At 49.4% G+C, this 16,845-nt stretch overlaps 1 long non-coding RNA gene across 1 annotated transcript; it reads right to left on the bottom strand.

Moving 5' to 3' along the window:
* Positions 1 to 1,805: 1,805 nt before the first annotated feature.
* LOC128796564 (uncharacterized) lies at positions 1,806 to 10,687 on the bottom strand. Its single transcript, XR_008433837.1, has 3 exons — positions 9,589 to 10,687; positions 1,923 to 3,077; positions 1,806 to 1,875 (listed from the first exon to the last, which is right to left on the bottom strand). It is a non-coding gene; the product is annotated as an uncharacterized LOC128796564 (long non-coding RNA).
* Between the last annotated feature and the right edge of the window lie 6,158 nt (positions 10,688 to 16,845).

A 16,845-nucleotide genomic window follows, 5' to 3' on the forward strand; every position in this document is an offset into this window, starting at 1 on the left:
TTTGAATCACTGAAGGGAACAGGTCATGTCATTAGTGGTCAGACCACCAATTTCCCCTCCTCCCTATAGCAGGGTCTCAGTCTCAGTCCTTGGGAGGAGGGTTCTCATTCTTTGTTTGTCACACTGGTAACGAGGCAGATGAGGGTCTTCAATGAAGGACCCCGGGAGTCACCCCAAAAGTTCATTTGGCTTAAGAACGGAGATTAGAAGCAGGCCGCGCATCAGGCTGTCCCGTGCTGGGTCCACGTCAGGTCTTTGCCAAGTCCTTGCCAAGTCCTTGCCAAGTTCTTGCCAGGCCTTGTTCGGAACAGCTAGCATGACGGTTCAGTGGTTGCACCTGCACTGTGTCCTGTTCTAAGCCGGAACTGCAGTGGAGGAAGGGATTCTTTCTCGTGGCAATCGGAAGGCAGAACGGAAAATGAGGGGCTTCAGACGGGCTCTTACACCACCTTGGAAATTCTTGTTGCTCCCCAGAGGCTCCGAGATGCAGAGAATACGGTGGCAGCTGCTGAAAAGAAGGGCAACTGTGAGTTGGGCAAGAAGCAAGAACCTAGGCAGCTGCCTGTGCTTGGCAAGGAGCAGCTGCTGGATTCTTGCAATTGCCTTCAGTGCACACAGAAGCCCGCTGCTCTGCTGCTTCGTGTTTTGCCTTCAGTCAATTGCACACTGCTGAAGCTGAGGCAGGCTGTTCAGCTTTGCTGCTTTTCAGCATCTCAGCTGCTCTTCTGCTCTGTGACAGCTCTCGAGGTGAAACAGAGATTTTTAGAGTTAGGTTAACAAAATGAATTAAGCATTTATAATTTAGCTTGTAGAGTTATGCATTGAATTTTCAACCTTTTTCTTAAGAAACCTCTGCCTAATACAAAGGGCAAAGGAAAATGCAAATTTCTGAAGCTTCTTGCATAAAGAACAATACCAGAACAAGCAAAAAACCCAGATAAAGAAGGTCCTCTGTCTCCAAGCCTATCAAGACTGACAGACGTACTCAGATAAGCACCAAAGGACCAAAAGCGCACGCGCAGAGAGGAAAGGTTCAAAAGTTCAATCATGAAGAAGACCACAATCTTCAGCCTCAGGACCACCAAGAGACCCCCGTACGACCACCACAGCAAACCACGCATGCCCAAAAGGGCGTGGACTTAGCATGAGACGCGAGGACAGGCGGGGCCAGGGGTTGAATACGCATGAAAAAGTCGTGCAGTGTATTGCATATGGAACGTCTTTAAGAATAAAAGTGTGGGTCAGACTGAGGCTCGGGGCACAAGTTTTGGAGAGCTATCTCACTTGTGCCGGGCGCTGACGTACATACCCACTTCATAACTACCCCAGGTTATGGAGTCTATTGATTTATTCCGCGTATCGTTACTGTTGGCGACCACGAAGGGACTGCTCTGCTCACCCGCAGGTCCGGTTGGGAGCAGACACCCTCAGGCGCCACGGGGCTTTTCCCGGAGGGACTCTGCGCCTCGGCTGTACACTGCGGGGAGCATACCACGGCCCGTCGACTAGCGGATGAAAGCGGTATGTATTAATTTATTTTCTTAAGGTTGGCACTGATAAGTCGCAAAAAGATGTTTTTGCGCGCAGGTTTGCCTAGGGGCTTGCAAGCAGACCGCCATCGGGGGAGAGGCCGGCGGCGGGAGGACCTCCCCAGCTGATAGCGCGGCTCGGGGAGGGCGAAATCGCGATTTCAGTGTGTGGTGTGTGTCCCGATTGCAGTGTAGTGTGTCTGTTACGTCCGGACGTGCGTGCTTGTGCGTGTGTGTGTGTGTGTGAGTGGAACGGTGATGCGCGGTGCGGCGTTGCTAAGATAGAGAGACGCGGCGCGGCAGTGCTAGAGAGCGCATGCGCAGGGCAGCTCTCAGCCCACACTACCTGCTAGTGCGGGTAGTGCGCATGCGCGGGGAGCTCAGCCACACTACCTGCTAGTGCGGGTAGTGCGCATGCTCGGGGCGGCTAGCAGCCACTCTACCTGATAGAGCGGGTGGGGCGCATGCGCAGGGCAGCTCTCAGCCACACTACCTGATAGTGCGGGTAGTGCGCACTCTACCTGATAGAGCGGGTGGTGCGCATGCGTGGCACGGGCTGTCCCTGGCGAGCGAGGGGAGCGCGGCGCGGGGCTTAAGTCGGGGCTTGCAAAGGTGCTTTAGGCGCAGCCCAGCTGATAGCGCAGCGGGCGCGCGGGCACAAGCCGCGGTTTGAGGAGCTGCTTTGAACGCCGCTAGCTGATAGCGCAGCTAGTGGGAGCGTGGTACAAGCTAGGAGTTACAAGCACCGCTTACAAGCATCGCTAGTTGGTAAAAAGCTTGCAAAAGTAGCCAGCGAGCCCGGCTGGGCTAAGAGTTAAGTGTTTGTTATACAATAGCACTGCCCTTCAGTGTGAAAAGCTGTCACTGGTGTAGGAGGAGGGGTTGGGGAAGGCAGTCTAGGGTTGCCATGGGAAACAGCAGTTGTATGAGTTCTCCACCCCCTTTTGTAAGAGAATTGTACCCTCCCCCTGTCTTGTCAGTTATTGTTCAAGTCTGCCCCTTAGCCTAGAATCTTCTCTGTTCCACGTTTTCCCTTTGGTTCTTCCACCAAGAACACTCCTTTCCCTTTTCCCCACTGGTTAATGTTATATTTCCCCTCCCTTTAGCCTTCTCCCTGTGATAAATTGAGGCGAATAATTTGATTCAGCCTTTTGAAGGTCAATTAGAATTTTATTAATTACAGCAAGCAGTAGCAAGCAAAACAGCGCTGGGTGGGTAGGGGTCTCCTAACCGCCCCTCCTGCAGTGTCCCACACTGCAGTGCCCCACACCCCACCCCCCTTATTCAGTCTCTTTTATAGTTTCTTGGAGGTTTCTTCATTCGCGTCTCTTGCGATAGCGGTGGGCGTAGCTTGAGCATCCCTCTGCATCGTGTCTGCGTTGTGTCGAGGCAGGTGATCGTTGGTTTCACAATCGGTTCCGGACAGTGATGGGCGTACCCGGAGCACTCCTACGTTGTCTAGTCCGGTGGCTGTTGCCTGGTGGTCGCTGATTTCATAATCAGCTCCGGCCATCCCCCAACATCCTTAGCCTGTGTCTGCAAGAGAAGCTAAGAAAAGCTCCCTAAATGGTGATTAATCATACTTGCGGTCTTGCGTTTTGCAATATGTCTATAGCCTTGCAATATGCCTATAGCCTTGTGGTTTGTAGCAGTTGCTTCTTTATTGTCCTTTTTTTAGTAAAACCCACAAGTTGCTGTTTCCCAACTTCACAGATGCTTCCCCTATCTCCTAACAAGCAAGCTAGTCCCTCATACTTTAATTTTATTTTTCCTCCTTTAATATTCCAATTCCTTTGATGAACAAACAAGTTACCACAGTTTATCACAATCCCCCATTTTCTCTTTTACCATTTTGTTCATCAAATCGCTTTGCTGTTTCGTAGGCTAGAAGTAAAGTGCTTGGCATTGTCCTGACTAGAAACACCACTAGGACAGAGCAATAGAAAACTAATAATTCGCCAATAAGGGTGGAGTCCTAGCCTTGATTTTGTTTTGTAATATCCTGTTTTCCCCTTTTTGGCTTGCTGCTCCCTTGGTGTTTCGGAGGCACTTAGACTGGTCCTTTGAGGGATCCTAGTACTCGGCTGGCAATAGTTGGAGCATTTCAGCATTGTTCCACTTAGAGGGGGCTTGGCCTTTTCCTCTCTGCCTCGCTCGCCGACTCGGGTGCTTCGAGCCGCGAGGTAAACCATCTTCTCGGCAGCAGCAGTACTCGCCTGAGCGTCCCCTTTTCCGCTCCTGCCTAGCCTTGTACTGTTCCCAGTTCTTATCTTTGACCAGAAGTGGGTTGCAAGGAATCCCCTTCAGTTCCTTTCGACAACACCCTTTTATTATCTGAGCAGCAAATGGAGTGGGCTCGTTAGTATGAAAACAAAAATACTCAGGCTATACTCCCTTGGTAAATATTTCCCACCACTCAGATCCAAAACTGACCCACCGATTTTCCAATTCTCCTATCCTTAGCACAGTTTCAGTTAGTTTTCGCTGAGTTTTATAGCACTCAGTACAAACCCCAATTGGTGGTCTTCCCCTCTGGCAATGGACCCACCACCGTTCTTGGCAAATTTTACATATAAAGCACACAAAAGGATAACAATCTCCACAACCTTCCTTGTTACAAATCACTATATAGTCTTTAGCTAGTTTGTAATTGTATCCCTTTGCTTCCCCTTATGGTTGATTTGGATGATGTCCACAGAGTTCATTAGTTTTTCTTAAGAGTCACTTTCAAGTTCCCAGGCTGGCTAGTCACTCTCCACTGGTTATTTGTGGCAACCGGGCCTTTCACTCGGCTGGCGTGAGTCCACCCCTTTTCGGCCGTCTTGACTGCCGTTTCTGTGATACTTGATCTCCTGGTTTTATCTTATGGATTGGTGGTCTCTGTGCCAACACTTCTTTCTTCCTCAATTCCTGCCTTCTGCTCATAATTTGGGTGATGTAAAATTTAATATGAGAATCTTTTAGGTAGGGGTGATCTTTGGGCATTCTAAATAACATTTCAAATGGAGAGATTCCCACATTAGTTTGGGGTTGAGTTCGAATGTTCAATAAGGCAAGAGGTAGACACTTAACCCATGACATTTTTGTTTCCAGCATTAACTTTGTGAGGTTTTTTTTTTTTTTTTTTTTTTTTGTGTGTTTTTTTTTGTTTTTGGTTTTTTTTTTGGTTTTTTTTGTTTTGTTTTTTTGTTTTTTTTTTTTTTTTTTTTCTCCATTCATCCTTTCCACCCTCCCGAGCTCTGTGGATGCTATGGGGTGTGATATTTCCATTGAGTTCCCAAATCTGTCAGGACATCTTTTGCAATTTTAGAGGTGAAATGGGGTCCCCGGTCTGAGTCTAAACACTCAATTAATCCATACCGGGGGATAATTTGCTCTAATAATACTTTTACCACAGTGTTCGAAGTAGCTCGGGCCGTAGGATAAGCTTCCACGTAATGGGTTAAGTGGTCTACCAGTACCAATAAATATTTATACCTCCCCACTTTTGGTAATTCTGTAAAATCTATTTGTATTTGTGAAAAGGGTCGTTGTACCAGTTCCCTTCTGCCCATTGGTATTTCTCTTAATTGTTGTTTATTTATTCTTTGACAGGTTAAACATTGTTGGGTTACCTGTTTTGCAAGATTATAGACCCCTATACACATATATTTAATTGCAAATTGGTCAACCAGGGCTTGAGTTCCCCAGTGGGTTTTCTCATGGATTGCTTGCAGGAGCCTCATTGCCATTCCTTTTGGGAGTACCTCCCGCCTGTCCGGTAGTATCCACTTGCCTCCCTCTTTTTCCTTCACCCCCATTTGGTTTAGTTTTTGTTTTTCCTGTACCGTGAAGGCTAACACATGGTTAATGGGTCCATGGAACCGGCAATGTTTCTCTTGGGGGTCTTCACAGGCACACTCATGATTAATGAGTCCGTGGCACCATCAATGTTCCTTTTGGGGGTTATCACAGGCACACTGTATCGAATCAATTCCGTATGCATCCCAACAAGCCCAACATGGTTCTTCCTCTAAGTCAGCTCCACAAGTGGAGCAATTTTCCCTTTGTGCGACCCCCCCCTTATATGGTTTGAAACTCATTAGAGCTGCCTTTTTCGCCTCCTGGTCGGCTAAGTTATTTCCCTGTACTGAGTTTCCCATCCCCACTTGATGTCCTTTTACATGAACAATAGCTATTCTTTCCGGACCTCTCAAGGCCTGGAGCACTTTCCGAATTAATTCCCCATGTATCAACCCCTTTCCCTGTGAATTGATAAGTCCCCTTTCTTCCCAGATTTTACCAAATGTATGAACCACCCCATAAGCATATTTTGAATCAGTAGAAATGGTCCCAGCCTTTCCTCTTAGCAGTTCTAAAGCTCTGAGCACTGCATACAATTCACATGCTTGTGCTGACCAGCTGGGACTAAGAGGACCAGATTCTATTTTCTTAAGAATCTTCCCATCCACAATAGCATACCCAGATTTCCTTTTCCTTCAAGGACCCGAGAGGATCCATCTACATAATATCGATATCCTTCTTCTAATTCCTCCTCTTTGAGGTCTGGTCTTCTTTTTGTTTGTTCCTCTATTTGCAAAAGACAATCATGAGTTAGTCCCACAACTGGTTCCCCATATAGAAACTGGGCTGGATTTTGTAAGCTTGTGGTTTCAATACTTAACCTAGGAGAAGAAATTAGGATGCCTTCATACTTTAGGAGGCTGGCATCTGTTATCCATTTATCCGCTTTTTGTTGTAGTACGCCACGGATGTTATGAGGAGATAGAACCTTCAGTTCACTCCCAAAAGTTATCTTTCCTGCTTCTTCTACCAAAAGGGCAGCAGCCACTATCGATTGCAAACAGGCAGGCCACCCTCGACTAACAGGGTCGAGAAGCTTTGAAAGATATGCCACTGGTTTCTTTCCGCCAGCCCATTCCTGGGCTAACACCCCGTATGCCACCCCTTCATTGACATTAATGAATAAAAAGAATGGTCTTTTTAGATCCGGGAGGCTGAGAACCGGGGCATTGACCAATTCAGTTTTCAATGATTTTAACCGGGTCTCATCCTCAGAGCTCCACTTTAATAGCCCATCTGTTGTTAATTTTTCATACAGAAATTTAACTTTCCCACTAAAATTTTCAATCCATTGTCTGCAATACCCAAAAAGTCCCAGTAACTGTCGAACCTGCCTTTTAGTTTTTGGAGCTTCCAGGGAAAGTATTCCTTGGACTCTATCAGTATCCAATTTCTTAGTCCCCTGAGTCAGCCAGTGTCCGAGGTACTTAACTTCCTCTTCCACGAATTGTAATTTCGACTTTGAAACTTTGAGTCCCTTAAGGCTTAAATAATTTAGGAGTTTTATAGTTTCTTCCCTTACTTTTTCTTCTTCTTTCCCTGCAATTAATAAATCATCTACGTATTGTAGAAGCACAATCCCCTCCCCCTGTGAATATTCTGCCAATATTTGTTCCAGAGCTTGCCCAAACAAATTTGGGGATTCTGTAAACCCCTGGGGAAGGACTGTCCACCTCAATTGTTGTTTTCTATGTGTATCCGGGTCTTCCCATTCAAAAGCAAAATAATCTCTAGAAGTTTCCTTAAGGGGAGAGGCCCAAAAAGCATCTTTAAGATCTATTACACTATACCACTGGTTTTCTGGGCCAAGTTGGCTTAAAACAGTATGTGGATTGGCTACGACCGGGAATCTCTCAACTGTTCTTTTATTGATTTCCCGCAAGTCATGCACCAATCTGTAACTGCCATTCGGTTTCTTTACCGGCAGAATGGGGGTATTGAAAGGGGACATGCAGGGTTCTAAAAGTCCCTTTTCCAAAAGTCTCTTTATTTCTGTTTTTAGTCCTTCCCTCCCCTCTTTGGGTATGGGATATTGCCGAATCCTGACAGGGATTTCTGGGTTCCTGATAGTTACCTCAAAGGGTTCAACATTTGATTTCCCCACACTGTCGGGGGTATACCAAACTTCTGGGTTAATCTTTTTCTCGTCTTCAGCCCGGAGAGGATATAGTTTCACTGTTAGTTCTCCCTTTTTTGCCTCTATCCCTATCCCCAACTCGACCATCAAATCTCTCCCTAATAGATTATAATCTGCTTCTGGAACTAGTAAAAATGACACAATTCCTAATTTAGAATCACTTTCTAAGAGTACATCCTTAATTACAGGTACTCCAAAGGGTTCCCCTTTGGCCCCAATCACCTGTATTATTTCAGGTGAAACCTTACACCCTTGGGGAAGGGTCTGGACGGTTGATCTCTCCGCCCCTGAGTCCACAAGGAACTCATATTCTTGTTTTTAATTTTACCAGGGGCTCTGTTCTTTCTCTTGTCCCCAGTAGATAGAGCCCCCGACCCCCTTAATCTTCTTTGAACTGTTCCTCATCAGCAATCTTCTGCCGACACTCTCTCCTCATGTGTCCCTTCTTCCCACAATAGAAACAGACAATGCTCTCTCCACCTCTCGACTTCCCTTCAAACCAACTCTCGACTTCCCTTCAAACCATCTTCGCTGGACGTCAGTCCGACCTCTGGACTGACCTCCAGTTCCCCCCACCCCGGGGACTCCGCTGTCCCCCCCCACTGCTGCTAACACGATTCCAGACTGCTTTTTAAAACTCTCATCCTCTCTCCCAACACACACCTTTTGAGCCTCTCACAACAACTCATCCAATCCTCTCGCCTGCCATCCCTCCAACCTCTCCAACTTCTTCCGAATGTCCACCCAAGAATCGACCACAAAATGCACCTTCAAAAGTGTCTCACCCTCTGGGGTATTGGGGTCCACCCCTGAATACAACTGGAAAGCTTTCTTCAATCTCTCCCACTATCCAAAGAGCTGCATATTCGCTCTCCTCTTGGTTAAAGGGCTCTTTGGAGTTAATATATATATATATTTAGAGCTTGACAGATCCAATCCTCAAACGACCCAAACACGGGCCAATACAGCTGGTCTCCCCCTATCCGTTTACTCCCCCCAAATTTTCATACAATAATGGATCATTTTAACCCTATCTTTTCCTTTTCTAGAAGGAAAGGCATCCCAATACTTTACCGTTAAGCCTAGTGGAAGTTTTACCGAGATTCTCCCACCAATGGGTTCAGCAGATTTACTTTTTTCTCTGACCCATCTTCTAGAGTGCCTTCTCACACTCAACACAAACAATACGACAGTCGCTTCCCCCAGTTCGTGGCCTACTCCGTCGCCGGATATGGGAAACGCCCTACTATGGGGTCCACACTCACTTGGGGAATCTGAGCTGCCAGTTCCCCTCTCACACACACATTCGCATTTGCTACACTCCAGGACTCCCACCCCTGACCGAGCGACCGAGCAGACCGGACTACTCACGTCTTTCCGGCGCCTCCGTTTCTCGACCGGGGCTTCGCCCTGTGTGTCTTCTTATTCACCTCAATCACCCCGGGACTACACACCCCTAAACGACTCTTAAAGACCCCGTTTCCGGGGTCGAGGCTTTGTCCCTTTCACATGCACTCCGGAGCCCGCTTGTACGGGGCCCACCGTCTTTTTCACACGCACACGCATTCCGGAGCCCGCTTGTACGGGGCCCACCGAGCACATACACTTATACTAAATTAGTAAGCCGAAACTTGGGGAAGTTTCTCCGGGGATCCCCCGCCCCAGGAACTTTGACGCAGTCCACCTCCGCGTCTGGGTTAGGCCCGCTTGCTCTCCTCCTAACCCAGGAGCCTCCCCACCGAGGGTAACTCGACGCCGAGGGGGGTGCAGCTCCCCCCCTCCTACGTCCCCCAACCCTGGATGCTCTTGGAACATTAGTCCCTCAATCCAGCAGGTTTGAATCAACCCTGGATGCTCTTAGAATATTAATCCCTCAATCCCGCAGGTTTGAATCAACCCTGGATGCTCTTGGAATATTAATCCCTCAATCCAGCAGGTTTGAATCAACCCTGGATGCTCTTGGAATATTAATCCCTCAATCCAGCAGGTTGAATCAACCCTGGATGCTCTTGGAATATTAATCCCTCAATCCAGCAGGTTTGAATCAACCCTGGAAAAAACCCACCGGGGGCTACTTACGCTTCCTGCGTGTTCACTCTTCCGCGGTTCTTCGTGCACAAAGATTAACGGGGGTAACTTTGCTTGCTACTGAGTTTTAGGTTCGTTGGTAAAGGCCCAAGGAGGAAGCCCCCCCTTAGGTCCACCGCAAAAAGACGGTGGGGCGCCTCACGCTAGTGGGGCCTCCGTCCCGGGTTTCCTTTATCCGAGTCACGGCACCAAATTGTGATAAATTGAGGCGAATAATTTGATTCAGCCTTTTTAAGGTCAATTGGAATTTTATTAATTACAGCAAGCAGTAGCAAGCAAAACAGCGCTGGGTGGGTAGGGGTCTCCTAACCGCCCCTCCTGCAGTGTCCCACACTGCAGTGCCCCACACCCCACCCCCCTTATTCAGTCTCTTTTATAGTTTCTTGGAGGTTTCTTCATTCGCGTCTCTTGCGATAGCGGTGGGCGTAGCTTGAGCATCCCTCTGCATCGTGTCTGCGTTATGTCGAGGCAGGTGATCGTTGGTTTCACAATCGGTTCCGGACAGTGATGGGCGTACCCGGAGCACTCCTACGTTGTCTAGTCCGGTGGCCGTTGCCTGGTGGTCGCTGATTTCATAATCAGCTCCGGCCATCCCCCAACATCCTTAGCCTGTGTCTGCAAGAGAAGCTAAGAAAAGCTCCCTAAATGGTGATTAATCATACTTGCGGTCTTGCGTTTTGCAATATGTCTATAGCCTTGCAATATGCCTATAGCCTTGCGGTTTGTAGCAGTTGCTTCTTTATTGTCCTTTTTTTAGTAAAACCCACAAGTTGCTGTTTCCCAACTTCACAGATGCTTCCCCTATCTCCTAACAAGCAAGCTAGTCCCTCATACTTTAATTTTATTTTTCCTCCTTTAATATTCCAATTCCTTTGATGAACAAACAAGTTACCACAGTTTATCACATCCCGATTGTACCCTCGAATGCTAAACCCTCCTACCCCTATGCAGTAAAAGAATCCTCACCCCGCCCTTCGGGGCTCTCGGAATCTGCCTCCCTTCTGCTTCGTTGTCTCCCTGTTTGCCCCTTCTGCGACCCTTCAATCAACGAGCAGGATTTCAGCAGCCCGAGTGTCCCTCCCGTTCTTCTGGTGGAGCCTCAGATGTACCAGCTATCCGAGCTTCGTGCCGAGTGCCTAAAAGCCCCCACGGCTCGGCAAGTGGCTGCCCGAACAGGGACGGACACCAGCGGGTCCAGTCCTTGACCGTCTCCTGGAGATTGCCTGCTCTGTGACCAGCCTTCTCCAGGATTGCAAGTGGCGTTCGGGACCAGTTTCCTGGGACAGTCGCCCTTTCAGTTCGGAAGGCTTCTGTCTCCTGCGTTCTGCTGATAACCGACGGACCTTCGAGCTGCGCGGCAGCAGCAACTCCCTCGGACCAGCAGAAGTTCCACCAGACCCCTCTTCGATGTCCCCGTTTTATGCCTGTGTCCTTCAGAGGTATGCTTATCTTGCTTTTTCTTACGCCTGACTAGGCGTCACCTCCCTTTTTTGTTTTTTTTTTTTTTTTTTTTTTTTCCTTTTCGAAGAGGGTGATTTAGCTGTGAGACCTGATATAATGGGTAACCGCCTGTCTCCAGCTCAACGGGAGTTTTAGATCCAAATTAAGTCCCACCTTGTTTTAGGGAACATTTCTTTTAATAAGAGAGATTTAAAGCCTTTTGTTAAATTTATTTTTGAACATTTTCCTGCTATTACATGGGAAGATGTTTTGCTGCCTGATTTCTGGGGAAGAGTTGGGAGAAAGATTTACGATTTACAAGTTCAGGGGAGGATTTCAGTCGGTCGTTTTTTTCCGCTTTTTCATTCCATTCTTAATTTGTTAAAAAAGAAGAGAGAGAGTTGGGTCCCCAGTTCACCTACCTCGTGTTCCTCCCCCCCCAATCCTATTCCCTCTTCCCCTAAGGGCGGATCGGGAGACAGATCCTGCCATACATCGGCACAGAGCTGCTGCCGTCTCTCTGCTGCTTCCCGATCCTACCTGTCCCATTCGTGTGTTGGGACTGGCCACCCCAACACATGTCATTCCTGTTCCCTCTATACCAGAGACCCTAATCCTAGTTTGAAACCCTGTTGCTCTTTAGAGGACTTAACTGAACAAATAGGACAAAATGGCGCCTGCCTCATGGCGAAAAAAGACCAGCCCCAAGATGGCGCCCCTCCTTCTCCTTCACCCCAGAAAATTCCTGACACCTCGCCCCCGCCTCCTCCCCCCCTTCCGTCGAGTGCCGCCCCTGTGTCGGGACCCGTCCCCTCCTTCCCTCTGACCACACCCCTGGGTGGGCCCCCTGTGGCTGGGACCAGCCCCCAAGTGGGCCCAGCCCCCGTGGGTGGGAACCCCCCACCAGAAAGTCACGCCCCAGTGGGTGGGTCGGGACACGCCTCCTCCTCTCCTGCCACTGCCAGTACCAGAACCAGGAAGAAGCCTGGCCGGAAGCAGGCCATCCTGGCCTGTCGGACGCACGGTCTCCGGGACCCACCGGCCAGGGGGAGGCACCGTGCCCTAACCCAGCCTGCTTCATCCTCGGAAGAGGATGAGGAGAGTGGCAGCCCCCAGCATTCCAACAAGTCGGGGGGGGGGGGTTGGGCAAAGATCAGAGAGGAGGCAATTAAGGATGGGAATTTGGAATTGGCACGGGACTTGGGCAGCTTTGCGGCACCGGTCATCCTCCGGCGGGGGAGGGAGCCAAAGTGGGAGCAAATTCCATACGCTGAGGTGAAGGAGTTAAGGAAGGCTGCCAAAGATTATGGCAGAAACTCGCCTTTCTTTAAAAATGTGCTGGACTTAACATTTGCTGGACGTTTCCTAGTCCCCCATGATTTAAGGTATATTGCTAAGGCACTGTTTGCTCCCACCGAATGCGACCTCTGGGAGATTCATTGGAAAAAACTGTTGAAACCACTCCTGCGCAAGTATGATCTCGCAGAGGTGGTGGGAGAGGGGGATGAGGCAATGGAAGCCCTTGCTGGAGAAGGGGAGTTCAGCAGTCCGGAGGACCAAATTCTACTAGCACAGGAGCTGCTTCAGGACGTAGCAGCAGCAGGAAAGGAGGCACTCCTGAAGATACCGGATGGTAAGATCCCCCTCCAAAACTTTTCTTCTATCATGCAAGGGCCTGAGGAGACTTTTATTACTTTTGTTGATAGACTGAAAGAGGCCATTGAGAGACAAATAGACAACGCAGAAGCTCGTGCAGAGCTTCTACGAAAGATGGCCATTTCTAACTCTAATTCGGAAACAAAAAAGATTCTCCGTGCACTACCTCAGGACCCCGAGCCCACCATCTCTCAGATGGTGGAGGCTTGCACAAAGGCAATGTCAATGGAGCACACGGTGGCCCTGGCTGTCAGCAAAGGGGTGGGAGAGGCCATGATAAACTTACAAAATACGCGCTGTTTTAACTGTGGTCAGCTGGGTCACATCCAGGTGAACTGTCCCCACTGGCCACAGATTCAACAACCTATCTTGCCCCCCCCAAGACCATATCCTAGGAACCCATTTTATCAAGATCACCAGTTTCATCTACAGCGACAAGGGTACCAGCCAGCGGGAAACTGGCGGCGAAGCGCGAGGAAGGGCCGCGCGACGACACCAAGTGGCCCTTCTCAGCATCCCAGCCTCCCGACCATCAGGGAGGACGAGTGGCCGCGCGGCCAAGTCCAGCAGTTCAGCGCAGCCACGAGGACGGACTCCGCCTCTTCCGCCGGACGGGTACCCTAAATCAGGGCAATCATCAGGTCCTCCGCAGCAGCGTCACCATCTCTCTCCAGGATGAGGACCTGACGAGAATTCCTGCTGGGTTCCTGGGCCCCCTCCACGACTGTCGGGACACCACCGTGCTCATCTTAGAAGACTCCTTCAACACGCCAAATGAAATCACCATCTTACCTGAGGTAGTGTGTTTTCCACCAGGAGAGGAGATCACCGTCTCCGTCATTTGTAACCACCCACCATTTACTTTAAGGAAAGGCGATCCTTTTGCTTTGCTTTACATACTGGACACCCACGATGACCCGGACACAGAGAGACATGTTTTCTTCACCCAAAATGTATGTAAAGAAAGACCATTAATTGATGCCAAACTTTCTTTGCAGGGAAAGTCGGTGCAGATGCGGCTCATGGCAGACACAGGAGCTGACGTGACCATCATCCCCCAGGTGAGGTGGCCCAGCGACTGGGAGTTTGTGCCCCCTTGCGGCAGGATCTCCGGTGTGGGCGGAGCGGTCCACTCTCTGAGGAGTAGGCATCTTGTGTGCGTGGAAGGTCCGGAAGGACAATTGGCAACGGTGAGACCTTTTGTTGTCTCTTCAAACATACTATTATTAGGAAGGGATGTTTTATGCCAATGGGGAGCCCGCCTCGACATCCCTAGCCCTTTGTGGGATTTTTAGCGTGGGCCACTGCAGAGCACACTTCCCCACCCCTGACCTGGAAAACCAACACACCGGTCTGGGTGGATCAGTGGCCCCTTCCATCAGAAAAATTGAGTGCGCTTCATAAATGAGTAGAGGAGCAGGTGAAACTTGGGCATTTAACACCTTCTACCAGCCCTTGGAATAGCCCTGTCTTTGTAATTAGAAAACCTGGCACAGACAGGTGGCGCCTGCTCCAAGACCTGCGAAGGGTTAAGGATGTGATAGAAGATATGGGTCCCATTCAACCAGGCCTTCCGTCACCTTCTATGCTCCCCAGAGACTGGCAGCTAGCAGTGATAGACATCAAAGACTGCTTTTTTAACATTCCGCTCTACCCCGGGGATGCTCCCAGGTTCGCCTTTTCTGTACCATCATTGAATAGGGCTGAACCTTTTAAAAGATATCATTGGACATCCCTGCCTCAGGGGATGAAAAATTCCCCTGTGCTCTGTCAGACTTTTGTAGCGCAGATTTTATCACCTGTGCGTCGGCTTTTCCCTGAGGCCATCATCCTGCATGACATGGATGATGTGCTAGTTTGTGCTTCCGACTCGACATACCTAAAGGCAACACTGGACAAGACTATTAAGGCTATCAAAGCTGCAGGGCTCCAGATAGCAGAAGAGAAGATCCAATTCTCAGCACCATGGAGGTACCTCGGATTCCTCATCACGGGAAGGACAGTGACGCCACAGACACTGACCATCAACAAGGATCCGAAGACTCTGCGAGACCTTCAGCAGCTGTGCGGAACGATCACCTGGATCCGCCCCCTCCTGGGACTGACGACTGAGGAGCTGTCACCTCTCTTCTGTCTGCTTCGAGGCGACGGAGACCTCGCCTCACCACGCGAGCTGACACCTGCCGCGCGGGAAGCCCTGCAACGGGTTGCTGTTGCTCTGAAGTCTCGCCAGGCACACCGCGTGGTCCGGACCCTTCCCGTGAACTTCGCGGTGTTGGGTAAGTGCCCCCACCTCCATGGACTTCTCTTCCAGTGGGATAACAGAGCATCTGATCCCCTGGTCATCTTAGAGTGGCTCTTCCTACCACACCAGCCCTCTAGGACGATCACGACCCCTGCAGAATTGCTAGCCACTTTAATAATGAAGGCACGACACCGCCTCTGAACCCTCGCAGGGTGTGACCCTGAGTGCATTTACTTACCTGTTGGATTAGATCAATTGGACTCGTTGTTGCAAACTAATGAAAATTTGCTCATTGCTCTGGACAGCTTCCCCAGACAAATTTCGGTTCACTATCCTAAGCATAAATTGTTTAAGGATACATTGCATTTGGCCCCGAGAATGTTTAAAAGCAAAACACCAATTCCAGGTGCTCTCACGGTGTTCACCGATGGGTCGGGCAGATCCCACAAATCGGTGATCACTTGGAAGGACCCGGACAGTCAGAAGTGGGAGTCTGACGTCCAAGTGGTTGAGGGTTCCCCCCAGATGGCGGAACTTGCCGCAGTCGTGAGAGCATTCAAAAAATTTCAACAGCCTCTGAATGTGGTCACTGATTCAGCCTATGTCGCTGGGGTAGCAGAAAGGGCCGAAGGTGCCCTCCTCAAAGAAGTTTCAAACACAAATTTATACAGTTTACTCTCTGATCTCATTTGGCTACTTTCCCATAGAGAGCAAGCTTATCATATCATGCACGTAAGGGCACACACCGATTTACCCGGAGAGATCACTGAGGGTAATCGGAAAGCGGACCTCCTAGCCATGTCAACACAAATATCTGCAACCGCTTCAACCACCTTACCAGACATACTCCGGCAAGCGCGGCTCAGCCATGCATTTTACCACCAGAATGCCCCGGCTCTAGTGCGACAGTTTAAGATCTCGATAGCACAGGCAAGAACCATTGTTTCTACCTGCCCGAGCTGCCAGTCTTTCGCTCTTCCTTCCCTCATTTCGGGGACAAATCCCCGAGGGTTGGGAGCGCTAGAGATATGGCAGACAGATGTAACACACTTCGAGCCGTTTGGTCGGATGAAATACATACATGTCTCTATTGACACGTTTTCCGGCACAGTGTTTGCCTCCGTCCATGCAGGCGAAAAAACCAGGGATGCCATGAAACATCTTTTCATGGCGTTCTCTACGTTGGGAGTCCCATCTCGCATAAAAACTGATAATGGTCCATGCTATGCGTCAAAGCGCTTCGGTGAGTTTGCGCAACAGTGGGGAATTTCCCATACCACCGGAATTCCCCACAATCCTACAGGACAGGCGATAATAGAGAGGGCCCACAGAAATCTAAAAAGGCTCCTTGAACAACAACATAAGCCGGACATTACAGTGAGCCCAGCCGAAAGGTTATGTAAGGCCCTGTATGTCCTGAATTTTTTAAACTGCTCAGAAAGGGAGCCTGACCCTCCTATTATCCGCCATTTTCACAATAACACCAGAGCGCAACTCGCCGAGAGGCCACCAGTCTTGATAAAGGACCCAGAATCCAAAGCTATCCAGGGCCCTTTCCCTCTAATAACCTGGGGGAGAGGGTATGCCTGTGTTTCTACAGATAAAGGACCAAGATGGATTCCGGGGAAATATGTCAAGCCCTTCGTAGAGGTGCCAGCTCAGCAAGATAACGTGTCCTTGGTGCAAAGCACCGAGAACACCTCATCGCTGGACGGAGTTTCCACTGCCTGGAAGAGGAGGAGAAGAAAGACCGTTCCTCCCAATATCGTCACACGTGTCATGATTACCTGAAGATATTTTCCCCCGCTGAACTCTATGTACCCAATTACCCCATCGCCCCCTGTACCCTTTCCTTTCCCCTAACCTCCCCTTTCCCTCAATCCTTACCCCTTTTCTCTAATTTTATT

Source organism: Vidua chalybeata, chromosome 17 (genome assembly GCF_026979565.1).
Source record: "Vidua chalybeata isolate OUT-0048 chromosome 17, bVidCha1 merged haplotype, whole genome shotgun sequence".
In the NCBI taxonomy this organism is placed as follows: Eukaryota; Metazoa; Chordata; class Aves; order Passeriformes; family Viduidae; genus Vidua; species Vidua chalybeata.